Here is a 26,846-nt window from a genome sequence, read left to right on the forward strand (position 1 = left end):
CTTTCATCGGTAGAAGAGGAAAAAACAAAATGATGGAGATGAGTTGGGGGAAATACGGTATTCAATGCGGTGAGGATAAGGAGGTGTATTACGGTGAATAAATCAGGCATATGTCACTTTATGGTGTGAGATGGGAGGAAGGAGAATGCATTTTAATGTCGTGCCACACGGGGGAGGAAAATGGTAATGTTTGTATTGCGCACGGTAGCGAAACGAATCTGTGGCACGAGAGTGTCATTTCCTTCAGGATAACGGGCTGCCAAGTGCAATGAATGATTGGTTACATGAATATGAGATTGATCCTCAGGTACATGATGCTGATTTCATGGAATTTATCATCAATTCCGGGTGATATTGAATATAGTTTCTAGAATGGCCCTGACTTGAATTTTATGGGATGGATAGTTGAAAATTGAGCGTCGGTTTAATTGCGGGTAATATATCTATTGAGGGAGGATATGAATATAGTAAAATAGGCATTTGCGAGTTCATAAATTACTGCAACGTCTCATAATTTAAAATATTCCCATCAATATTAGGGACTGTCCCCAAAAATCATGAGACTTCATTTTCCATGAATGGCTTACTGATCCAATGCGAAGAAATTTTCCCTGGGAATCATGCAAACCCTTGTCCTTGGAATTTGAACAAAGACGGTTCATCGGGGGGGAAACAATCACAACCATAGAACGAACCATCGAGAGGTATTGAATACCTGGGAAAAGTCAACCGGGATTTTCGGTTCAATAAATAAATAACTGTGGGGTTTCTAATCCGGGATACAACATTCATGATTTTTACAAGGGGGTGGAGTATCTCGAGCCAATTCGCCCAACAATAAGGGTAAAAGTGCACCATTCCCTATTTCAATTTAATATTATATTTATGATTAGACCCTATTCCATAATAAAGGGATTTATTTTCGGAATATTTCCGCACAACAATATTATTGATTTGACAAAAATCATTGGACGTGATTGGTGCTACAACCCAGGTGAGGGTTTCCAAGCTTGGACGATAGGCTCGAGCTTGGCCCAACCTCGGTTACCAAGCCTCGGGATTCCTAGTTTGGACCAAGGTTGAACCTGTGGTAATTCCTAGGTAAAACCAAGTTTGGCGATTCCCTGTGAATTAAAGCTTGGCTACCAAGGCAATTCCTATCTTGGTCCAAGCTTGGATCACCGAGCTTGGATTGATAAGCTTGAACCAAGTTCGAGCCAATATGTTCTAGTAAAAATTCAATAGTTTATATTTTGTACAGATATGAATCCATATTTTTTATAAATAAATATATTATTTATTTTATTTTCTTTAATTTTTTGCAAATTCAAAAATTTAGCTTGGACGATAGGCTCAAGCTTGGCCCAACCTCGGTTACCAAGCCTCAGGATTCCTAGTTTGGACCAAAGTTGAACCTGTGGTAATTCCTAGGTAAAACCAAGTTTGGCGATTCCCTGTGAATTAAAGCTTGGCTACCAAGGCAATTCCTATCTTGGTCCAAGCTTGGATCTCCGAGCTTGGATTGATAAGCTTGAACCAAGCTCGAGCCAATATGTTCTAGAAAAAATTCAATAGTTTATATTTTGCGCAGATATGAATCCATATTTTTTATAAATAAATATATTATTTATTTTATTTTCTTTAATTTTTTGCAAATTCAAGAATTTCTAATTGGTTATCGTCCGAGGGCTTTAAGTCAAACCGGAAAATTATGAACAAATTCTATTTCAAATTTATCGTTTTTTATATTGTATTTGAAACCGTATATCTCTCTAATAAAAAAAAGAATCAACCAACTGTAATGGAACTGGAATGGTTGGGCGGGTGCGGTGTTGCTCCGGCGGTCATCGAGGCTAAGCAGCGTTTCGTTGGGATACTACTTGGATGGGTGACCGTTTGGGAACACCTACACTCGGGGAAAAAAAAAAGTCGGTCCCATGGCACCGCAGGGGAAGGGAACAAAATGTAAAAACCCGAGAGGGTATACATGTGAAAATAAATAATAATAATAATAAAAAAAAGAATGTATTTCAATACGACTGCCAAAAGTGAGTTTTTTTGCACAGCCAGCTAAACTTATTTTTTTTTAAGCCAAACTTGGAAGTCGAGTTTGGGTGCCGCTTGGATCAAGGTTGGTCCAAGTCTGGACGCCGAACTTGGTTCAAGCTTGGACCAGGTTTGGTCCAAGCTTGGATCCCAAGTTTGGTCCAAGCTTGGACCAAACTTGGGATCCAAGCTCGGACGGGCGTTACCAACCAAGGGCTAGCCAAGATTGGTCCAAGTTTGGAAACCAAGCTCGAACCAACCTAGCCTAGTCTCGGTCCAAGCTTGGTCCAAGCTTGGACCAATGGTGAATTCCCACCTGGGAATCAGTACTTTACCATACGCATTGTGAGGGGAGATTAATGCCTCGATACGACACACCTTCGTTATCCATACATTTGTGATGCAATCGTCCTGACAGGTGCGGCAGCAAATTTTTTTTCCCCACCTTCCCCTTCCCCTCTCCCACTTCTCATCGGAATAACAATTTCTTCTCCATAACGGATTTATCATCGACGGCGTTGAGGAAATGAATCGCCACTTGGTGTTTTTAAGACGAACTCTGGTAGCCTGGATTTATTACAATCGCCTGGGTATTTTCATGTTCGGACACGGCGAGTTGGATACCCACCGGGTAACATTTGCATCGATACGGCCTCGTATACACGCCTCGACACGCTTCGTTCCTTGTTGACTTGAGAGTTTAACTCTTGTAATACCAACGTTTGTTCGAAGATTTGAGAAGCGGAAGGGCAGATCACGTCAGGCCTCTCTGACGCCACTCGTGAATACAAATTTGCCAATGATTTCATGATAATGTTGTAAAAGTAGAGAGAATTTCTCTTCAATAGTTTATATTGGAATTCACAGTGAATCTGTCTAGATTATTTGACTTCCTGCTTCAAGTCTTTATCTTGGAATTATCAATCAGTGGGTGAAAGGGACCTGAGTAATTGTTCGAAAATGTCTGGCACAATTTTTTCGGTATTTTTTATCCGACTCATTTGCTTAGGAAAATCAAAAACTTGTGAGGATTAATTGGACATATCCCAGGAGTGAAAGATTACTCAGCTTTCGCATCCCAAAGCTATTGTGGATTGATCAGCTGTGTCTGCTATTTTCTTATCTCATAAATTATTTCCCTTATTAAATGTTTATCAAAATAGTTTAAATTTGGGAGCTGGTTTCTGGGAAAATCTGTTCACTATTCTGTTTCTGTTTATTTGAAGTTGAGACGCAAAGCATATTTGTTCAAATTATATGACTTTTATTATTGTTGTTACTCTGAGGAAGCAGAGAGACCTGTAATTCATTGTCAGTTTTATGACGAAAGCGGAGGGGAACATGAGCAGATGTAAAACAAAGAAAACACATTTGTAACATCAAGGAAATAAAAAATTGAATTGAATAGAATATTTTGGGAATTTTTTTTCTTTCAGTCTGAAGCATTGAGGACATTATGATGTCTGTCTTTCGACTGATCCCCAGACATGGCACTCAACTCAGATGAGAAGGAAGCAGAACATAAGAGAACAAGATACCCAACCACAGAAGACGAAGGAGTGACGAGTGAAATCCCCCTATTTCCACATGGGACATTACGTACTACTGTGGTAGACTCATTTCAGACAAAAGACTGTTATGTCTGGTTTGCCTCCCCCAGCATAGCACACCTCAAAGTAATCAAAGCAGTCGTCATCATATTCATTCTCCCACAAATATGAGTACAATATTGCGAATAAATTCAATGGCCTATTCCCTCATGAGTTTCCACGAATTCTATGTAATAATTGGCCAACGTAAGTATCCAACAGTATTGTTGAGTACTGAATGGAATTGCGAGATATTCGCAAGACTTCCTCACGTCATATAAACAAAAGCCCGTGTTACACCCGAATGCATGTTTTTACGTCTTTCTTTTCGCATTATTTCACGAACCGGGAGAATTAACGAGAGCCTCTGGAGAATTCACTGACTGCGTGAGTAAGTGCGAAACAAAAAATGCTGGAATATCGAGACCGCAGGCATTTTGCCTGATATTCATATGAATTGCATTCCCGGACACCAAAAACAGTTGTGCTTTCAATGTTGCAAATAATTTCTTACCCTCGTAAACGTTTCCTCCCCCCGAAATGCTGAATAATTCGTACTCACCTGGAACAAATAAAAAAAAAATGAACATTAATTTCTTCTCATAAAAAAAATTGTCAAATCATTTTTGCCATTTTCATAGGAACATTAATGGAAACTTCAACGTTTGCAACTGGAATTTAATTTTTTTTTTCGCCACCCGAGGCAGAAAAACTACACTTATCATCACTAAATCCCAAGATATAAAAAAATATTTAGCTGAATAAACTTCTCCAATATCCGATACTTATTTCTCCTCGATGCAATTATCTTATCCCAAAAAAAATTTTTATATTCTCCAATCACCACGAAAAGTTCCATATTTTAGTCCAAGGGCATAAACAGTGCAGGGTCAATGAGGCTGTTGATTTACCATAGAGTCACAAGTCAGCTCGTAAAATAAAGCGCGCGACGAAGCCGATAAATTCGTAGGACGGACATTAAGCGGCAGTTAATTGTACCGGTGGAGAAGGCGGAGAAGTGGAGTGAGGGGGTTGAAAGAGAAGGGGGTTAATGCTCACTTTTAGCCTAGTATACAGGATTTGTGTGTTTGCCTTGTGGATAAAACGCATATACATGGTCGCGTGGTCCAGCAAAAGAGGACTAAAGGAAGGAATGATAAACCGAGGCACGAATATACGGACAACCGTGAGGTGTCAGCACTCTTGCATGGCCAGTCTATCCACTTGGATTTATACTATCCAATGTTCAACTCCTCTTACCACCCTCCCTCACCCCTCCCGCCCCTGCTCCACCACCGCTCCCTTCATCCTCACCGAGACCGGCTGGCTGTCTTTCACTCCCTCATCCCACCCACCCTTTTCGTTCTTCCGCTCTGTGTGAAAACCGTATATTCATTTTATTGTGGGCATCTTCTCTTGTTCCTCAACAAAGACGAATCGGCGTAGCCATGTATACAGGGCCTACGTCGGCTCAAGGAATAGCGAGAGAAGTGGAAAGATAGGTTCGTCGACCGCGTTTACGCCTTTTACAAGACACAACCATCTTCTCTCAGTTGATGTTGGTATATCTTTCTCTCTCCATTTATCCAAGTCCACCGGGAGCTCTCCAACACACTTGTATGCGTTAATGCCGTAACGACGGGATGCCTTCTTCGCCTTTTGCTCCTCTCTCATTCTTATAAGTTGTGTTGTCTATATTTCAAGCATTCATGGTTTTATCCGTATTTTGTGTAACAAAAACACAGCCTCTGTATTTTACTTTTTTTTTCTTCTTTATATATATATTATTATTATTATTCATGTTTGATGTTTTTTTAATCTCGAGATAGACTGAAGATGGGAAGTCTTTCACTGCCACCTGGACGCGTGCGGTAATGACTCCTCTCATCCCGAGAAACGAAAATTACGACAATTTTGTGAAGATGGAGGCGAAAAAAAAAAGAGATTACAGTCGAAAACAATCCGGTTTCGCGGGCTTCCCGAGTGAAAGGACCGGAAAGTAACGGTGGACGTTCTTTTTTCCACTCCCGTATTAACGTCCCTGACCCGTGTGTATATGCTTCACATGAGAATATGCCATTGCTGTATATTTGTCTTTCTCTTTTTTTTTTCCATTCTTTTTCTCAAGCCGGAAATACAGAAATGAGACCGGAAATTGTCGGCTACAAATTTATAATTATTGTATTGCCAACTGGTGATCAGTGAATTAACAGTTCTCATTTGTGCGGTTGAAATTAGAAACTTTTAGACGGAAAATGGATTATTGGAGTTGAGAGTGGGTGTGTTTCCAAGACAGCTGGATAGCTGTCACTGTCAGTGGACAAGGAGGTATTGTTACAGTTTTAATGCAAGAAATACAATTGAGGAATAGTAGACAACCGCAAGGATTTCCAGTTGTAAAGTCACTCGGTTTGCAACACTTGACGGGCTACTGCAGTTGCACGTTGAGAGTATGAAAATGAAATTTTTTGCTAAACAAATCACGAGTCATTGAGAAGCAGTATTAATTTGTTTTTCATCATCATTATGGACAAACACCATGGGTTCCGTTGAATACCTTTTAAAAATTATATCATTCAATCTAGAGAGCTAATTTCCCTCCCAATCTATATATTCAAGTAATGAGTTTAACCGGAGCAGTAGACAGTCTCCGACTTTAATTGCACCCAAGTCAGTAAAAAGTATCAAGTCTCCACCGGCCCTGCTCCTAATGTCCCCCCATCGCCAAGTCGCCCTGGGCCCATTGTCTTCCGTCCACTGGCGCCAAAGGGTGTCAACGTCTCGCCAAACTTTCCATTTCCTGATGCGATTTTTTAACTTCCTCGGGCTCCATATTCACTCGAGAAAATACGCCCCCTCAATATCTCCGACTAGACAAATTATTGTCATTCCGTACTAAAAAAAAATCTCACGTGAAACGAGTTCGGTAACAAGGCTGTGATGATCGCGTACACGTAAGGTATCACCTACCTATACACACTCATAAACGATCACCAGAATCCTTCCAAGTTTCAACGTGAAACCTCTCGCCTTCGAATCGGATGATAACCAATTGCGCAATTCGCACAGCCGTATTTTCTTGAAGAACACGTTTTCAAGATTATGAGTAATGGAATTCGAGTAATAAAAATAACAAAATTGCGTCACAATTTCATGGGGTAATCACCCTCGATTTCCTCTGGGTAACATGGAGTTCTGTTCGAGTACATCACCCACAGAAATGGCAGGAAAAAAAAAATGATGATCGATTTCTGTGGACTATCACAACCGGATGATTATCGGTAATGCTACCCTCACATCAGACTGCCGGAAACACCCGGATCCTCTCCCCCGGATAACTCTCGCTTTATTTCACATTGAATTTTCTTTATATTTTTATTTCATCAGGTGCTTTCTCCCTCTCTCTCTCTCTCTCTCACTCCTCTGATGGGACTTTTCGATCGAGCTACTCGTTTACCCGCGCCTCAGGGCTTCCACTCTCAGTAATGGCCGGGTTCACGTCTTGCTAACCTGCCCATGTATGTGTGTGCAGTCGTATTAAAGATGTTATGGCTTCGAGTATATGACCATGAGGCCTACTGGCCGTTCGTACACATCACGCAATACATCACTAACCCATTTCGATCGTGATTCTTGAAAAAAATTGGAGATGCAAAAGAACTTTCAAATTTTTAAACAAGAGAAACCTACGAGTGAACAACAAGTAATAGCAATGGCCTTTGGAAAACGTGGAATTTCATCTCACTGCGAGTGTCCTAGGCAATCCCAGGATGTAGAAATAAAAGCAACGAGGTAAGGAAAAAGAAGAAACATAAATACTTATGAATAAATAAATAAATAAAAAAAATAATGATCAGTGAGTGTGGCTTGCGTATATCGCAGCTTGGCGTTCTGCATGTACGATTTTATGATTTATCGTCATCCTCGGCGACTGTGCAGAAATTCCTCTGTTGAATTTTACCGATCAAATCGTGAACTACGAGAAGCCATAGGATAGAGATAGTCGAAGGCTTTAAGAGCGCGATGTGCTCGAGGCTAAGATGCCTGAACTTATGTAGGCGAATATACCACAGATCAGTATTGCAATGATTTTACATTTATACTTCATTCTGGCGCAACTGTCCACCTACAGTTAAAATTCACAAAACAAAATTCAATGATAAATAAACGATCAGAATTATTGAATAAATGAAGGCCAATTGAATATGAACAAAGGAAATGGTTAGAGGCGGAAAATTAAAATGATTGAGTAACGTGGCTTGTCGGTGACCGAATCGCCAGAGGGTACAGTAAGCTAAAGTATTCTGTTGTGGTGGCAGGCCTCGACCTTCCAAGGCCACGCGGGACCGGACCAGTCGCGCGGATGAATCACGGATTCGTCGTGTGTTTCTCCCCTCCCTCGCCCTCCATCGCTCGCACTCTTATTCTCATGTTTTTTTTTTTTCATCATTCCTATTTATACTCATTACCCATGCACCTCTCCGCTCCCATTGAAATATTGCAATTGCCGTGGAAACCTAGGTGGTTCGCGTGCAACACACAACAGCTATTTATATATAAATAAAAAGCAACGGCTTTGTGGTTTATTTAAATCATTATACAGTTTGAAAAATCGAGGGAATTCAACAGAGAAGCGTGATCGTCCCTAATATTTTTCCCTTCATCGGGATGACACGACTGGTATTTCCAGCTAATAACTCGCACTCGAAAAACGAGTATTCGTGCATGCATACACTCAGATTTTTTGAAAAAAAAAAAAAAAAACATACCGGAGGGGAGGGGGAAATAATAATGCGCCGTGAGTGCCTCTCGAATTTTTCGTGCAGCCAGGGAACGCACTCAAACCACACGGTTCCTTCACTCGATTATATATTTTTTTTTCTACTCCATCTCATTCCCCTAGCGTCCTTCGGACCTCCGAAGGTCGGTTCAAGCCCTCGCGTGGCCCGCCCGCCGGTGTTCTCTCCTTCGCCCATCCTCCGTAAAATCTCTCTCATTTCATTTCTTTTTTTTTTCCCAGCCGCAGCATTTCAAAACCATATGGTTGTAAGAGCTTACCCCGGGCACCCTTCACGCAGTATGCGATGACCTTTACAGATCGCCAAGTATCTTTCAAAAGGTCAGTTAAAAATTCATTGCAAATAGAATGGCTCTCTCGTACACCATGTTTATTTATTTCTCATGCGAATGGAAAAATTGAAATTTTTTAATGGACAGATAGACTCAGGAATGAGCGTAAAATAACCATCGGCCTCGACATGTCACTGTGACTCGTGACTGACACGTTGGCACGCGATGTGGTGGGTAGCTAGAGCGTATAACATTGTTGCAGAGTAATGCTCAATGATGAACTAGAGCCATCACTTAACTTATGATACATTCCTGGGGAATCACGGAGAGAGGGGGAATTACAAAGTTGTTAAGAGAAAATTCTGTACAGATGTTTTTTTTTTTCAATGATTTAAGTTTCTTATACAAGTGAAGGTTTAAGTTAGAAATTTCCCAGAGAATTGGCTCGACGTTAGGAATAATTTTAGCTTGACGCAAAAAGTGCTAAACTTTTAATGAGCTCTAACAATTCAATGAACCAAATGAATTTCAACCCGCAACATTGAAAATTAATTGTCAGCTATTTCCCCAGGTTAAAAAATTCTCTCGCTTGCGATGAATATTACTGAGGCACGTAGATATCTGAAATTCCCGGTAAACCTCAAAAACAGCATCCTGCTGAAGTGGTATAGGAGTTAGTGGCAATTACTGAATCCCGGACGGCGCCAAGTGGCGCCCTGAAGGACACAACAGTGTGTGCACGATGCTCAGGGTTCTTCGTCACTGCAGGAGCCAGAAGATGCTCGTTGCAACGTTTCCCAAGAAAAATAAAATAAAAAAAGAAAAAAAAAACACGAAAAGAAGAAATCTACAACATCTCTCTTGTGTTTTGTTGACTTGGCTGCACATTAGACGTACATATATTTGTTGTTGCGAAAGAATCACGGGATAATCGAATGGTATAAAAATATGAAGGAGAGAAACGATATCGTGGGAAAACTACAAAGTCGCAACAACAAGAAAACCGATAAATGCCCGAGCGACATTGTCGGAATTGCTGCATTCCGATTAGGTATTACAGAGTCAACACAGGTGATATCATGAGAATCATTCTTTTTATGTTTATATCCTCGTAACGCTTCGAAGAAACATCAATTATTGCATGTTATTTTATTGTTTCATTAAAAGTTCACATGAAAAATTCCCTCGCCATCGATAGGTAAAGTTCAAACGACCTTGACGCATGACTGCTTCAACAGGTATTACGAAATTCATTTTGCATCAATTTGCATACACTGGATTAGCTGTTGCTGATCTGTATGCATTAACGGATAAATTCACGAGATGAAAGGATCTGTTTGATACGTCGTCTGCAATTTCATCGCGATTACTTCCCCCCCCCCGTGAGATATTCACCTCAACTTATCCATTGTCACGACCTTCCAATCCTCCTCTCAATCTCCCTCGAGCGATAAATTGGCACATTGCAGAGTCATCTGGATGACTCTCGATGGAAGCGTAAAGTGATAGTGTGTAATGCAACTACAAAAAAAAAAAATTCTCCTGACCAAGTATGGCCGGTGAATCGGGCACACCATCGAAACACCGAGTGAAGTAATTAAGAACGTCCTGATTTCATTGTTCCTTTCACGCTATTGCGCAGTCTCCCTAACGAATTATCACGGAAATTTATGATCATTATCGCATTGACTTTTGTCTGATTAATTGAGTGACAATATTACATTAACATTTATATTTTCTACTGAAATTGGTCAACCGGAGAGTAAACGAGGATTTTGTGAATTAAGCGAGAAAAAAAAAATAAGTGAATTGCGACAGAAAAATACCAAGCAATTGCCGGTTAAGAGTATTGGCACACCGACAAATGCGTCTTACCATCTATGGTAAATAATATCAGTCGGAGATTATGAGACAGCTTCATCGGCGAGTCACCTAACTGGAGCCAAATTACGACTCACAAACGCTAAATGATAATAACGCAGGTGTATGACAACCGTTGCTCGGGGTTATATCCTTGAGATTTATTTATTTCCCGTGGAAATTGTGAGTATATCTCGACCTTTTGCGTCTCACGGGAGCTCTCGATAGATACGAAAATGTAGAAAACCATGAGGTCTAGTTGGACGTTGATTTTTTTTTTATCCGTAAGAACGGTAGAAGAGTGCTTTCCACAAAGTGACGTTCTCAGAAAATACAACTGCCCTAGCACTCGTCGACTCACGATAAACCGTTAGAATTATTACGGGGAATGGCAACAATCAGCCTGTCTCGTTGACGTTTTGAGACCTGTGTATTTTCCCATAACATTTGATACTCTTTATACGACAAGAACAGATAATCATGGCTTCACAAGTGTGTTTACGGTTTTTACATTACCTCATTTTCTCATTATCCTGATTATCGTTGGTACTGAGATAATTAAATAAAATAATAGTGGCATCGTTTCATTGATTTGTGGATGAAAATGTTACACAGTGAGCGGCCTAATATGGGCCATTGAGTGGGGTGGACTATCTTGTACATACGATAGGTGAAAGTCCGTGTGCTCATACAACTGAGGGACAAGAGAGGTAAATACAACACCGATGAGTACACACTTTTACACACGCGCTTCTCTCCTCAACCTGCTCCGATTTCATTGGTATATTTTGTTGCGTCATCCTTTCCCTTGTAAGGGATTACAAAAATAATGAATAAAAATTATAAAGTTTGCTGTAGTTGCGATGAGTGGAACGGACAGTAGAGTAAACTTTTCTGAATTTCCTTGACATGAGCTGTGAATTGAAGCTATTTAATGGGGATGTAAATTACAACAAATAGAAGAGAGTACCGGAGCTAGTAGCGAGGCGACAATTAAAGTGGACAATGATAGTGTTTGCAGTCAACAATGTTCCTCTTATTGAATGCGAATGTTTTCTGATATTTCATCGCACCATTGGGTGGTACATCAGTTACGTGAGGGAGGGATTACTCTGTAATTGCTGGTCGATCGCGTCGGGCGTGAATTACGTAAGGGGCGTCTGCGAATGTAAATTGGAAGCCACCGGGGGAATATCAAGCTGCACCCTAGTCGATCGTTATCCCATGGCGGCTCTTGGCTGGCTCATTCCCACGGCTCGTTAGAGTCCGAGAGAGCGCGTCGAGAGCACGCCAGGAGTTCAGGAACTTAGTGCTTGGGTAGAGTAGCATTACGTGAATAAAACCGGGTATAACACGAGACGAGGGGAAGATCTCTTGAGTTGTTGTGGCTAGGCACTTTGGGGGAGTTGAAGACCGGTTCTCGACAGCTTTTGGTTCCATCCCTGGTGAGGGAGACGGGATTTCTGGATTTTAAAATATTTAGGCATTGTGGTATGAGGTAAAATGAGGAATAACAAGGGGAGCTATTTTTCTTTAAAATATATGAGACGAATCCTGGGATTTTTTAACTGTTAATATTCCCACTGGAATATTTGAAAATAGAAATTAAAGGGCTGAGGGATTTTCTTTTATTAAAAGAAGATCTTGGAGAAGAGAATGAAGAATTTCGATCGTAGAATTTGAACTTGAACTTGAGATTTAAAATATTTTTTCCCAAAATTCGATGATTTGAGATATTTAGTACTTCATTGGTATTCGTATAAATTGGATTCGATTTGATTTTCTCATAAATTCATGAAAAAAAAATCAGTAGAAAGATGAAATTTCAGGTTAATTATTCACCGCAATTAAGAAGAACTGATGAATTTCACCTGAATTCCACTTGAAACCATAATTCCATGAGAAATTTCCTCTTAAATACTATTCAACGTCACATCTCTAAGTATTCCTAACATAATGGCCATGAAATTAAAATTTTTTAAAACACGATACGAGATAACGCTACTTAATGTGAAATTTGATACAAACCAGACGGCATTAAAATTCAAATGAATGCACCCAATTATATGACTGAATAAACACCAAGGCGAAAATTTTCTCGATTTGATTTTTGTCCGTTGTATATTGAAGCCTTTTAAAGGAGGACTGCGTCTTGAATACCTTGGATGAGTCTAAACGAGGCTATCCGCTACGCGACGCATCGCGAGACTCAGATTTCCATTCGTTAGTGTATAATTAGCTGGGAGTCGAGAGCGCTCAGCGACTTCACTAACATTATATATTCTTTCCAACGCTCGTGAGAAATATTCTATGATGTACAGTTTTGTAGAAAATACGCGTTGTAACAGAATTATTCGATTAACACCCGCAGTTTATATACATTTGTACACAACTATTTGCAAGTAAAATGCCCTGTCCCAGTGACCCCCAATATATCGAATTTTTCATTCACAAATTCATTTGTTCATCACGATATGCGGAACTACATTAATGTTCTGCGTGGCGAAAAATATTTTTAATCAAAACATTAATTCTATTCAATTTCAGTTGTCTCCTATCGGGTCAACCTCTAATTATCTCAGAGAGTATAACGAACAAAGTCATGTACCGTTATGTCTACGAGAAAACTCCTGAAGACTATGAATTATTGAATTGAAGGTGGGAGTATAAGTCTCTTATGAATATAGTGTTAAATATGATTTGAAAAAATCCACGTCGATAACTGATATATCCACGAAGGCATTATTTTTATCATCACAATGCTCGCTGAATAAATTTTCCCAACTTTCAATGTTTCCAGTGTCATATATACCTCCACTGAATAGTCAAGACATCAACTGATGCATCAGTGAGGAAATAAGAATGAATTTAAAGCAGCATCAACTGCTAAAAGCCACAAACTTGTTTACCTCATATTTTTGGAGTAATTTACCATCAGTGCACTTAAATATTCTCAACCACACGCATTAGCTGATTTCTCTGAATAAGAAACCTTGAAGATGGGTGTGTCGTAGGCCCATTGAATAAAAACAGCCCCAGGAAATGCTATGACTAGTTATAGGAAGTAACTAGCGTAGATTTTAGCGTCCATTTATTATCGTTCACCAACGCGCCACTCCGTTAGTCCCAACGACTCAGTGAATACAACCAGGCACCTTGAAAATCAAACGAGCATCGCGTGTGTGTTGATGTTGAGGAGTGTCTGCTGAAGGTACAGCTATGAAAAGCTTTTCTCCCCTCGAATTACAAGAACTTGGAATTAATTCAATCACTGAACATTCACTCCACTCAAAAAAAAAAAAAAACACAATGCTTACATTATTGATAATTGAATTAGCCAGAACGAGTTTTCCACAGGGATTTCTTAATTGATCGGATGAATCGATTAACATTAGATCTAACTCGAAAGTCACGTGGGCGTGTCTATACTATCATAAATTTGCCGGCTTGTCTCTGGATAGTATTTAATTTTTTTTTTAAACTTAAAATTCAGCCTCTTCCGGCAACACTCGTGGCTTCATCTGCTGTCGTTTAAAGTCTCTCGGTGCAGTGTGAATTGCGTTATTACGGAATAAGAGAATAAAAATGCGACAGCACTACTCCAGTAGCTTGAATTCGAGAGGAGACATTCTCTTATCTCACACAAACGCCTACAGAGTGAGCTAATCCACGCTCAACTATTACTTTGCAATGTCCAACATGGAGCGAAGGGGAGTATCAACATTTTTGTATATTTTTTTCCCTCCGTACAAATTCTTTCTCATATTTTTTTTTCTATCCACTACTTTATGGTCTTGCACTTTGGTGAGGAGAAGAAAAAAAATTATTTATTCCTGCGCTAATGTACCGTGAGCGTCCTTGAGGGTGCATATATGATATGTTGATCACCTGGGGGAAAGGCAAAACTCGAGTTTCTGGAAACGAGAGTTGTACCCGATGAATTCCGAGGCTGTGAGCGTCATCAGGAGTTACATATGATTATGCCACGCTCTCGTGTATGAGTTACTAGAGTGTACCTTTCACCTCAACCGGGTGTACCTTCTTTTTTAAATGGACCAGAACCGACTGAGGAACATTTCAGTGAGAGTTTTCTGGTTATAAACTTCGTAAAAAAAAAAGTGACCTAATTATCACAGCTTATATCTTCAAGGAAATGTTATTTTTTTCAGAAACAATCGAATTAGGATTACATACAGTACGAATCGAATGAATGCACAGGTCATACGAATGAAAACCTCCCGACATTCCGAAAATATCGGAATATTTTTTACTCAAAATCCTCGGATCACTCCAATTAACAACAACAGTCGAAATGAACACATTCAGTCCGGAAAATAATTAAATTACTGACAATTAAATCCAGATGACTACGAAGCGTAATGGTCGCCGGATGGCTAGTAGTGAGGGGAAGGGGGGGGGGACCAATTCGCGAACCAATAGCACCAGGCGGCCAACAACTTTTCAATAGATCAGACAAGGATATCATGACCAGACCGGTCTCACCCATAACAACCATTTCTGAACATTATCCATAGAATCTCAACTTTTTCCTTCACCGTGTACCGTTGTAATGCATTACCCATTGTACATTGATGAAATATTGACTCTATTCTCTCACCTCACGCGATTATTTATGTGATATTGGATTGTTTTTCTTCCCCATGTATCTGGGTCTATTCCAAGTAGATCCACTCAGTCGGATTACAATTGAATTTTCCAAGGTAGAATTGTGGCTTCACTGAGTTGGCCTGGCACCGATCGATTCGCATATTCCATCGGTCGTTCTCCCGTTGAATATACTAGAATAGAGATCGTCAGTAGTAAGAGGAAGGGAAAGAAGCCAGATAGTGTCGGATCTGGCAATCTTCCACTCGAGTGAGTCTCGCCTTTACGGCTCTCTCTCTCTCTCTCTCTCTCTTCCTCTATTTTCCGCTTTTACTCCATCGAATAGCGCGCATATGTCGTTCGCTTTTCATTTTATTCAACCTCCTTCGTCATGATAAAGCGCCTGGTAATGGGAGTAAGAAACGACCTCACTTTCGTCTTCACTCGACCCCCTGGTACGGCCCTACATACGTCTGGGTTTATTACTCGCTCGTAATATCGCAGTGATCCAAGGAGGAAGATCGTGGGAATGGGGAATAAATGCGAGAGAGTTTCTCAATATCGTCTGGGATTTTTGGAATTTTAGTGATACATAATACCGATTGTGTGTATTAGAATAGTCATCGAGTTAAGGGAATTCGTGATTCACTTCATTTCACCTAATCAGTTCCGGTAATTTACAGTTGATATCGGAGTGAATCGATTAAATTAATCAACGATGAGATAAAAGAGGCCAAACTTTTCTCATTACTATTGGAAATGGAATAATTTTAAATAATTAAAAACTTGTAATCAACTATTCCAAGTGCTTTTATTTATGTTATGCTCGGGAAGGCACAACTTGTCTGGTTCATTTCCTGAGAGGAACTAACTGAAGTGACAAAAGGGATACGAAAGACAACTCGTATAAAGACCTCTTCAATCCAATCGTAAAATAATTTTTCATAAAGAGTTTGAAATGTTGACTCCAGTAATTACTCATCCCAATGAATTGTCATGGGACTTACTTCGTAAACAAAATTCTCAGTAGTCGTTTCGTAAATTCAAAATACACACATTGTACTCCACCGATTTTCATGCACTTATTATTATTATTATTGTGAGTATTATTATTTTTTGAGTCAGCACATGTTGGCAATTGAGCGGAATTACATAACGGTTGAGCGCCCCTCAGAGGCCTCTTCTTGTGGTGTTGAAGCGTCTCGGTGCGGTGCCCTCAACTGCGTGAAAGACGTAATTCTGTACTGGCAACTCACGCATCCTTCTGTACATACGAATATGTACATTTTCAAATAAATATTGAATAGCAGTGAGTGGTATCATAACGGAATTCTAAGGTTAAAAATCACCGTGACAATGATGCAATAAGTGGCCCTCTAGCGTGAGTGATTTCCGGTTGACATTTGTAGATTTTTTTTTTTTGAATCACGGAATACTGTAAACCGGTACTTTACACGCACCGAACAGTGGGTGTAAATCGGCAGTTTAGAGCCATTAGCGATGAAAAGTTTCATACAAACGTCGGTGAAAGACGTGTCTGACGAGTCTGATCATCACCCTCACCTTCGGTTCACTTCAAAGACTTCGCACTCGTCAAAATTAGATCATGTCAGAAGGCTAATAATAGTGAATTTCATCATTAGGTCCACAAGATATTTTTTGACAAATGTGCCTTGATAATCCAAACAGAACGCGAGAACGAGGGCCATTCAAAATCCTATGGTACCTCCTCCCATCTATGAAATAAGACTCTTTGACACTCGGTAAAAAAAAAATGGTCTCTTCATGCAGGTGCGTTACTAAATCTTTTTCAAGTCCTGGGGTCTGAAAAATCTCATTTTTACGGCACTGCAGCACCTTCGGGTCGAAAGGCAACCTTGCACACTGGGGAACATGATCTATTCTCCAAGGCTAGGACAAAGGATAAAGTATACAACTTCACCACTCCACCGAAGAAAAAAAAAAAATCTGGCCAATAAGTGCTTGCAGGACGAGTCGGAGGTGAGTGTCTGCATGTGTATTCAAAAGAAAATTTCTTTTCAACTCACTCACGAAGAATTTTGTTTTTTTGTTCCACCACTCTTCTTGGTACACGCAGAGTGCGTGAAACGAGTCTTTCAAAAACTCCCTGACAAAAACAAAATTCACACACTCACACCATCACATACAATTCTCCTTGTTTAGGTGGAAATATCATTGGTGTTGGATATTGACATCGAGTAGTTGGATAAATATTGGATTAACCGGGTGTATGTAGTCTCCATTACGCAACCCTGGGGCGCACACCTCCTCTCTTGGAAGCGCGTTACGTGCACAGTGTAAAGACACGATGCAGCAAGTGGTATAAAGCAATGCGTTCCCGATGCCGGGCGTTCCACGGCCTCTTACATAATTCCCTCTTAATCCACTGACTTCAAACAACATTTCTCCGCTTCCCTTCGTATTCTTTCATCAGTGATATTAACATTTCATAATGCCAATGTTGAATGCTTTGAGGTTGATGACGGATGAGGGTGGGATAAATGTTGAAAACATTCGTTGAATTCCATCAGAGTGAAAATATCCACGACAGGCTGAGTTTGAAGTGAGTCAGGTGCGCCAGCAACTCGTGCCAACGGTATCGCGTGTATGTTTTTGCAGTTTAAGGACCGACCAGGACGGATGAGGTCAACGTACCCCCAACATGCACATATAATTTCTACCCAAGTTTGTTGAATTTTTTCGTATTTACTTATTTTTCAATAATTTTATTAACTGATGTATTTTCGTATGAAAGGATGGAATTCCATTGAAATAAAATCAACCATATATTTTTCAACCCTGTAACACAAGTCCCAGGTATGCGGAATTGTACGTTCGTGGAGCAAGAGAAAGAGGAAGACAGGGCCCCCCCCCCCATTCCGAAAAACCCGAGTTCTTCGAGTGTTTTGTCAGTATTTTGTACTGCAGGTGTGGGGACTGCTGGGGGGCCCAGGAGGGAAGAGCTAAGCAGGTCAGTTGGAAATAAATCTTCCCAGGGTAGAAGGACAGCTGCCAAACTATCTGTAGCACACGGTTTCAATCGCAATTTATATCATTCGACATGTAATTCATGATTGTTCAATCATTTTGAGAGCAACGACCAAGAATATCGTGTACTGCCTTATAAGGTGTGCATCAAATTTGCAGAATTCAATTCTGAAATTGTGGAATTTCTTAACTTCTCCTAATGGAAGTTGTTGGATGTAAAAGGGATTTACCGAGTCATTTCTCTTTCTCAAATGTTATGCCATTGAAGGTGTGGCTGGGTGCGATAAACATTCAAAAATAACTCATGTTCTTATGTATTTTAACTGGGGATAACGCTAATAATTTGCAAAATGTTTTTGATAAGACCTAGTTTACACGTGACAAATAGCTTCACTGGGTATTAGATCATCAACTGGATTTGCTGATGGTGTATTTCCAACTGAGAGACTGATGGTGTGCAGAGTGCAGCATTAACAATATAACAGGGCCTTCTTCACTGAATGACTAATCATACTTTCGCTTTTTCAATATTAGGGGGAAATGTCAAGTGCTGAAGGTGCGTTAGAAGGTGTTATTAAACGATTTCCAATAGTTAAATGGGGTCAAAAGAAAAATACAATCAACAATAATGATTCGATCTGCGAATGAGAAAAATAAAATCAAAATATTGCTGGGAGGATGGAGAATATCATGCTGTGTCATATCAGCAAATTGAGAATCAAGAGAAGATGATGCAAAAATTGAGGCTAAATATTTTTTTAGCCCATCAGAAAGAGAATGAGTTACGAATGATATTTCTTGGAGGATAAAAAATTATTCCATTTCAACGACAATTGTATAACATTTGTACTTTAAACGGAAACTCTAAAATGTCCATTTTGCCATAAAATTTTACTTCTTTTCTAAGAGGAAATAAAAAAATTGTCAAGCCCTGCAGTTGTGCTGAAAGTTGTTAGACCATTTCCAACAGTTGAATAATGGAAAAAGAAAATAGAATTAACAATGATAATTCGTCTGTGAATGGAGAAGGGAAATAAAAGTATGACTGAAAAGTGGGAGAATTTTATGCATTTTCCACCAGTCGCCTCGTCTACCTACAATTATGGCTCTTCGCAGGTTCTTCGGACTACGGTGAGTTTTCACTGCAATTTTCCGGTTGCCTACTGTCTCTATCTTGCCCATACCATCTAGGTGAACGTAAACCACCAACAAGGACACTGGTTAACGATGATTTACCCGAGTTGAGAGAAACAGGTAGACCTCGTTGTTCACTATTTCATTTTTTTTTTTCATTTTTTTTTTCCAACAACTAAAGACCCTGGACTCTGAGCATATCATAATCACACCGAGTGTCTCAATACTCAAGTAGTTCCTCATTGAAGGAATGAGACCAATTTCCACAAAAGTAAAAAATAATACGAGAAATAATTTCAAAACGTTTTGAAATAAAATTGAAAATTGAACAGTAAAAATTGCCATTCCGTATCTAAAGCCAGTGTTCCATGTCGAGCTCTCCATTGTGACGGGATTTCCGGTATCGCGTGTACACACCGAGAAAACCATCAAATACGCGCGACCAACTGTTGTCTTGACAATAGAACGGTAGGTAAAAATGGAAAAAAAAAATCGGGAAAGAGGACAAAAAGGTGCACCTGAGAGGAGATCCGAGAGCCTGTGGAGAGGCCTGCACTCTACACCCAACGCTCGGTAACGGATACTCGATACTCGAAACTCACCGGGGCGCGCTCTCACGTTCGTCCTCGCGACTCGGTGTCTAACTCCTCTCCTCGTCGTCACACTTATCAATTTACATGTACATATTCTATCTCCATAGTTGAAAAAAAAAACCGAGAATAAAAGTGAAGTCTTGATATCAACTCCGTAAAATTAGATATCAAACTGAAGAAAAAAATGAATCCTCAGGCTATCCAACAATCCCATTGAGATAAGGAAAACGACAATTACTAGATTAATAATATCGTTATCGTCTGAGGAGATGAGTAAAAACCCTCGGATGACATTAAAATGCAGGTGAAGTCACTGGATTGACCTTGATATTTACAGTACAAATAAACGGAGAAAGTCCCATTCTCAGTAACTCAGTCAAATGCTGCCCTGACGTATTTTATTACAGTTATCAATGACAAATTCCTGAGAATACGATAATAATTCCTCGATATTTGAGAAAGAAATTAAAATTTTGTCAGTGATTCCGGAGATTGTCAGAATATTGTCACACAATTTTTTTCCAATTTTACCATCAACTGGAGACTTGAAAAACACCGGTGAACGACGCCGCCGGCTTCTGTGTAAGCCTCGTAATTACATTCATTCCTCGATTTCATCTCCAGTGGTTTTCTCGCCTTCGGAAATTGCAGTTATTTTTGAAAAAGTAAAAGCTAATGGAGAAATGCATAATCTGTGACGCCCGAAGGATACCTGATTTCTACAATCCGTTAGGATTTTTTTTTTAGAAATTGGAAAAATAAAAATTTGACTTTTTTACTCTAATGTGATAAAAATATCGAAATAATTGAACATTCAATTCCGAAGTTTTCAACCGTGATATCATTCACGATATTAATGGGACACTAACGACACACACAATTATTAATCAATCGTCATTCAAAATTTTCCAATATTCTTTTCGAAATTCTGATAATAATTTCTGCCCGAGCATCTGTTTCCATCCGTTTCACGGCTAATCCAATGAAAATAAAGTTACTCTTTCCGGGAAAATCGCCCAACGTTGTACTACGTGAGGAAGAAGTCGGCTTTCTAAATTCGTATCGATCTCAGAAAGAAGCGTCACTTTCACCCTGTACATCCCGTCGATGAAATCCATCTCTCCCCTCTTATCGTCCCAATATTTTCCACTACATCCACTGAATGATCAGTGAATATCCAAAACAACAAGATAGAGAGAGAGAGGAAGGGAGACAGTGAGATACCAATGAAGCGTTGAAGGAATCGTAGAGAAAAGCATAAGATCTAAAGATTATCTGGATCAGGCTCAGTGATCTACAACGTGGCTCGTTAACGTCAATATCTCCCCAGGGAATCTACCTAAAGACTTCCCGTGACTCTGGAATCCTTTTAAGAAATACAAAATCCAGACTGATTTGTTGTTATTGTTGTTCCTGTTCTATTCCCCCAAAATTTCAATCCCACATCGAGTTCATCGTATTCTTAATTACTATTTAGGAAGACAAATGATGACTTTCTTCTTGCCGCACCACAAGTTCTTCCATTATAGTTTTTTTTTATTGAATCCGGGAATACATCGCCTACTGTGAGGACGTTGTAACGGCATTGCTCATCATCGGCTTTTATTCTCATGGCTTACACAACGCACATTCTGGTCTCCATCATCATCGTTTTACCCCCACCCCATTTTCAATTCTAGTGGCAACAAGTGTTAGCGCTAGTGTTACCTCTTCAAAGGTGAAATAAAAGAATTGCCGTGTGATATTGTGTGTACAGAAGCTGCGAATGGGTTTTTTAACATTGCTCCGCAGAACCAACAGCCAATCGAAAAAAAAATACTACGTGACAACGCACACTGTATGCAACGGTATTATACATCACCCCCTTCGTCGTACTCTTTATACTCCTTCGTCTACTTCTTTGTGTCATGTGTAGACCGAAGGAACAAAATACTTTTTCAAATAAATATTGCTTGGAGATGAACAAACATTCGCTGAGATGAATAAAAATAGTGAGCGAGTGGTAGAAAATTTGAGAACTAGAAATTTTGCGATGCGGATATATCTTATCGGTAATGATATTTCCTGATATGATTTTTCTTACTCGCTATTAACATTCTTTTCCTCAATCAATGATTATAAAAAATATTCACTTACACGGAACTTCTTTTAATATTAAATATTTTCATTCTCAGAAACGCTTGTCTCATGCGAATAATGCCCACGTGTCAATTCAAATATTTCATTGTTGATGGAACCAGTGCGATTACTCACGTTTGAGCCTCTGAAATTCCAACCGAACAATTTCATTTCTGATAATTATTAAATTGCAATTTATTCAATCGAATCGAGCTTGTTTCGGTACTCGTTATTTTTCTCCCAGCGCGAGTTCAAGTGAATCAAGTGAAAAAGCAAAATGTAACCCATCATCTGTTGCAGACAGGTCATAAAACATTTTTTTCTTTCGAATTGTAGGTGGATCCTCTCGATCAGCACACACATGCATCAGTACCACAACTCAATGATTTTTTTTTCCTCGAAAATTACATCTCGTGATATCAATTTTTTGGCCCGGTCTTTCCATTCTGGTTTCCAATCAATCTTAACCAAAATTGTTTTTTGATATGACGAAACGGTACACTGCGACCACCGGTATTTCTGCAATTACGGTGTACAGCCTTTTTCATATTGAATAAAACTCTAATTAGAGGAATATGATGGAAGACAGGGGTTTGTGTGAACCGCTGAGTGCCACGTGAGGGAAAAATTAGCATTGAATGCCTTCTTGCCCTGCATTATGATTGAACACAGAACCAGGCACGTCTAATTCGTGTAGAATAATGCGTGTCTTGCACTTTTATTAGAATATTTTCAAACGGGATCACGACCGAGGTTAGACATCGGTAAAAAGAAAGTGAATTAAATACAAGCAGTTGAATTAATCTACCGTTCTTGCATATTCATGATTCGAGAAATTTTCGTCAGATAATATCTCTCAGGAATTGTAAGAAATTTTATAATTCAAAGTAGTTAGCTCCTTTTTTAATTATAGAATAAAATTCGTGGAGAAATTTAAAGTCCGGAGTCAGAAAGTCTGAGACAAAAAACTAACTCTATACCATAGAACGAATATACTGACCAGGGCACCAGAAAATGAAATATCATCTACTATACAACAACTTAATGGAAATTTTTTTTTTCTCAACAAATTGCCCCCTGAAATTATAAGTGCTTGCTGCACAATTACTGTACACAGATGTACCGCACTGAATAACAATTGACAAAAACAAAGCCTTACATAATTCTCTATAAATGTCTAACGTAAAAAATTACAAATCCGGAACCGATAGTGTTTCAGTGGAAATATTTTTTTGCTCACAAGTAAATCGACCTCTTCAGAAGAGACCGCATAATTTTTATTTCTCCCCGTGCCGATTGGTGTTGAGTAATTAATGATCCTTCTACCGGCCCCTAATCTAATTATCATCCTCCGGCAACTGCAAAGTGTAATTTTGCCGGTTAAAAAGTAGAGAGTGCCCTTGAAGAGTCTCGAAATTTCTTCCAGCACTTAATACCCCTTGAAATGACTGGAATTCTCAAGTTGAAACGTTTAATCCACTGGCGCCAGCCAATTTTTCCCCTTTTCATCGAATTAGTCAGCCAGATGACTCCTCTACCAAAGCCATCCCAGACATGCACATGTGAATAACGATGCAGAGTTAAACGAAAACAAATTTTGTGAATGTTAACAAAGAGGAGATGAGAGATATAATGGCAATGAAAAGCCAGGAGAATTTTAAAACTCTCGAGAGACTACTACATCTCAGAATTGAGCATGAAAACAAATGTACAGGTCAATGAACTGACATTTCAAGAAGAAAAAAAAAAGGAAAAAAGAAATCCGGGAAGATCAGTTATTTCCGATCGTCGTACGAGAGACCTTGGATTTGTATTTGTCGTGGTGAAGATGCCGAGGGCCTCACGTGTCTCATTATTAAAACAGAAGGACGTGTCCTGGTGGATCGACAATACTCATCGATTAATTCTCCTTCGAAACACACGTGCTCTCTATATCACGATGAACAGCCTCACGTTACGACAGTTACAACGGTATCATAGGTAACATTCGTTTATTCAACCCGTCATCAATACTCGGAAACCGTCTTCCCCCCTAACGAATGGTCAGTCGAGTTCCAAGAAATATTGACACACTGGACGTTACCACAACAAGAGTGAAAATATTCAGCAGAGGGCGAGTGACCGTATTAGTACCGACGACCTTCCCCAATAACATCCTCCAAACAAAGGCAAAAATGGATGACGAATTGAAGCTTCGCGGATGCGCAACGCGCCCTCACAATTCCTCGCCTACCAACATTCGTTTTAGGGCCTCTCCATCTATTCTAAACCCTTTGAGAATCTCTCAAACACGTTTTCTCATCGTATCCAAACAGAATACACTGAAATATACGGTATTGATTCCTACCTTTGTACAGAATCCTTCGTCTCCAACAGCAGGCGACCGGAGATTTTAATATCCAAGGGGCTGAATACAGGAAATCCAACTTCCGTTATTTTACTTCGTCAACTTTTCCCGTGGTACTGTATTTTACACTGAGTTAACAAAAAAATATTGTTCGCACTTTACCGAATGAGGGACTTTAGGCGTCACACCATGACGAAGCTAGTCACTTTTTGCAGGTTAATAATTAGATTGGAGGATGTACTTTTGGGTGTGGTTAGAATGATCTGTTGGAAGCGATGAAAACAACGTTTGTCTCGAGAGAATTGCCTCGGAGTGGTGAAAATAAGGTGGCAAATGGGGGGGAAGAAAGAGATGGTGTAACGCGCACCTGGCCTGTTGTAGACGGAGTAAGAGCTCAACTAAACACGACCGTACGAGCCGGCTTGTCGCGAGAGACTGCCGAGCGAATGGTGTGGGGGAGACATTCGGCGTAACTTCGGCCGCTGTCGGAGGACTTCGGCGTATCTGGTGCCAGTCGGGTTCCGACGTGGTGGGGCGGAGGACTGCTAGACACACTATCCAACGGGGGAGGTTTGACTGTTGGAGCCATCTCACCCGTACCCGATTCTCTCTCAATTTCGAGAGCGTCCCGGCGTTTTTTGTTTTTTTTTTCATAGAAAATAATAGAACAGAGGTGGGAGGAATAATAAATTGAGTTATGAAGGGTGAAAAAAATTACGAGATCACGCCACTCGGTTCTTCTTACTCGGGCAAAACCGGTAGCCATCGGGCATACAAGGGGTTTCTCATTCGCACCATCTCAGTTGGTTACTCAATCGCGAATATTTTACTCTCTCTGTCACTAATAATAGTGCAGCCGCGACCCTCTCGATGATGCTCCCAGATTAAATGCCGTCTTGGACTCGGGGCGAAACCAAGGTTGAGATGTTCCTCGGTTTTGCAGACACCCAGACATTGGGAATTACGTTCTTAAATGCGTATAGCCCGGTGATCGGGGATGGAGTTTGTAGGGAAAATTTCACGGGATATTTCCCATTAGTTGCGAGGGTGATCGAGGTAAATGAGACGGCGCTGATGGGTTGGAGTGCTCGAACGAGTGTCATTTCCGCTGTAAATCCCCTTTTTCAAAGAGCCATTCACTCATGAAATAAGGCACATGAGAAGAGGAATGAGATAACTTTATGCCAATCGACGAATTATTTTAAAAAATTGTGTATAAACATTGATTTGTGTCCTGTCTTCTTATCCACCCACAATCAAATAAATTACTAAAAAGAAAATTCATTTCATGAGCTCATAATTACAAATAATTTTAAATCATTTGGGATCAGCAATCAATAAATCATGCGATTCAGTATGTGGTATATTTTCACCTATTTTCACATGCGAATAAATACCAGTTGCTTTCGAAAATGTGATGGGGTAGTTTATCACAAGTGTTTGCCCTCTGTCTGTTGTTCCTTGTCTACCCTGGAACTACGAGCTTAAATCGGGGATTCAGCATGTTTTCCTCAAGTTTATCCCTTCTATCCAGATATTAATAAATTCATGACGAAAGTGCTTGAGATGTAGATCTAAAGTGGGAGCGGGGCGGAAGGGGACGTGTGGATGCACCACAGGGTGAGAGAAGAAGAAAGAGATTCGTTGAAGGCACGCGTTAGTGGTGCTTTAAATCACAGAGCACAGCCGCCCCGAACACACCACTTATCATTTCCTCAGTACACGTATTTGTATGTAATAATAACGGCTTGAATAGATGCCGCAGGAACCATCATTTCACGAGCCATATCCGCCTCTCTGCATCAGTTTGCACGAGTTGTTGTTGTGTACAACGAGAGAATTATCGTCCTTTAAATATTGACAGAACACAGAGAGAATTTTTTATTTTTGCCGCGAATTGACACATTGACTAGGATAAGTGGATTTCGTCTAGGGTCAGTTATAGGTGGATATCTCAACGATGAAGAGAGAGAGGGAGGAATTTTCAATTTTACCAATCTACCCACGCAATTTAGTGGATCAGAAGTGAGGGAGGATTGAACGATAAGAATGAAGTCGTATCTGAACTGGTTCTACATCGTCATACGTATATGATCGTTCATACGATCCTTGAACGCGTTCTGAAATGATGGTCAGCAAGATATTGTGCGACGAAAATGATTTAACGATCCCCCTAAGGCTCGATTATGTCCTGTACAAAAAAGGAGAACTGTAAAACGTATATGTTATATAAAAACGTAATATTGGGAGTTGCCAAAAAAGGTTGGGCAGCTTAAATTTTTTTTACTACTACATTTCAGTTTTGATGGCTCCGTCATCTTCGCAGTCTTGAGCTTCAGTCGTCCATCGGATTTGCCGGTTAATCCTGCGATAAAAATGATGGACATTAATTTATGCGAAATTGAGTCAAGTTATATTTGTTAAAAACAGATTCCTTTGCGGTTTTGGTTCAAAAGTGACGGAGTGCGAATGGTT

At 39.9% G+C, this 26,846-nt stretch overlaps 1 protein-coding gene across 2 annotated transcripts in view; it reads right to left on the reverse strand.

Moving 5' to 3' along the window:
• Smash (smallish) overlaps positions 1 to 24,813 on the reverse strand; it is a 46,541-nt gene extending 21,728 nt beyond the window's left edge. For both annotated transcript variants that reach the window (XM_064125488.1, XM_064125489.1), the window contains exon 1: positions 24,372 to 24,813. The gene's annotated coding sequence lies outside the window, so the exon portion shown is untranslated. The remainder of the gene's footprint in view (positions 1 to 24,371) is intronic.
• Positions 24,814 to 26,846: the final 2,033 nt, after the last annotated feature.

This window comes from Diachasmimorpha longicaudata, chromosome 7 (genome assembly GCF_034640455.1).
Source record: "Diachasmimorpha longicaudata isolate KC_UGA_2023 chromosome 7, iyDiaLong2, whole genome shotgun sequence".
In the NCBI taxonomy this organism is placed as follows: Eukaryota; Metazoa; Arthropoda; class Insecta; order Hymenoptera; family Braconidae; genus Diachasmimorpha; species Diachasmimorpha longicaudata.